This window comes from Macrotis lagotis, chromosome 1 (genome assembly GCF_037893015.1).
Source record: "Macrotis lagotis isolate mMagLag1 chromosome 1, bilby.v1.9.chrom.fasta, whole genome shotgun sequence".
Classification (NCBI taxonomy): Eukaryota; Metazoa; Chordata; class Mammalia; order Peramelemorphia; family Peramelidae; genus Macrotis; species Macrotis lagotis.
The window spans coordinates 265079455-265080650 of NC_133658.1; the positions used below are offsets into that span (position 1 = coordinate 265079455).

At 31.5% G+C, this 1196-nt stretch overlaps 1 non-coding gene across 1 annotated transcript; it reads right to left on the reverse strand.

The window, feature by feature from the left end:
• Nucleotides 1-262: 262 nt before the first annotated feature.
• On the reverse strand, nucleotides 263-369 carry LOC141510328 (U6 spliceosomal RNA). Its single transcript, XR_012474827.1, has one exon. It is a non-coding gene; the product is annotated as a U6 spliceosomal RNA (small nuclear RNA).
• Nucleotides 370-1196: the final 827 nt, after the last annotated feature.

The window sequence follows — 1196 nt, forward strand, 5'->3', positions numbered from 1 at the left end:
GTTATTTTGTTTGCAATTAATTTTTTGTTTATCTTTCTTTATTTTTCACATCTAACCCAATGTTAGGTAACAATTTATTAATAGAAGAAAATATCATTATCCTGGCTTTTTAACTCCATAGTTAAAGCCTTCCTTAAGACTACATGGTCTAGATGCAATTCTAGATAATGACAAATACTTCACACAGATACTAATATAAAAAATAACAAGATGATAAACATGAATTTATTTGACTCTTCCCCCAGTGCTAATAACATAAAACAAAAATATGGAACGCTTCACAAATTTACGTGTCATCCTTGTGCAGGGACCATGCTAATCTTCTCTGTATCATTCCAATTTTAGTATATGTGCTGCCTAAGTGAGCACTGGTTTATCTTTCCATGATCTTTTATGCTATGTTGTTTTTATTATCATGATCTGAAAAGCATACATTTATTATTTCTGTCTTTTTGCATTTGAGTATAAGGTTTTTATGCCTTAGTACAAGGTTAATTTTCGCATAAGTGCCATGGATTGCAGAGAAAAAGATGTTCTTTTCTATCTCCTTTCAGTTTTCTCTAGAGGCCTAAGTTTTCCAGGATTTATTCACCTTATTAACTTCCTTCTTATTTATTTGGGTATTAGATTTATTTAATTCTAAGAGAGTGAGGGTAAGGTCCCCCCATTATTAAAATTTTTCTGTCTATGTTTCCATGTAATTCATTCAGCTTCTCCTCTAAGAATTTGATGCTATACCACTTGGTGCATATATATTTAATAACGATAAACTTCACTGCCTATGTTGCCTTTTAAGAGATGTATTTTTCTTCCCTATCCCTTTTAATGAGATTTATTTTTGCTTTTGCTTTGTCTGATTTCAGGATCTCTACCCCTGATTTTTTCACTTGCACTGAAGCATAATATATTTTGCTCCAACCTTGTACCTTTACCTCTGCTTCAAATATGTTTCTGGTAAACAACATATTATGGGATTCTGGTTTTTAATATCTTCTGCTATCCACTTTTGTTTTCTAGGAGAGTTCATCCCATTCACATTTACAGTTAAGATTACTAATTCTGTTTCTCTCCATAATATCTTTCCCCATTTATACTTTTCTCTTCCCCCTTCTTTTTTTCCTCATCAATGTTTGACTACTTTTCCCCTTTAACTTTCCTTTTTAAATTTTAGCTATTACTTTACTTTCAGTCTCACT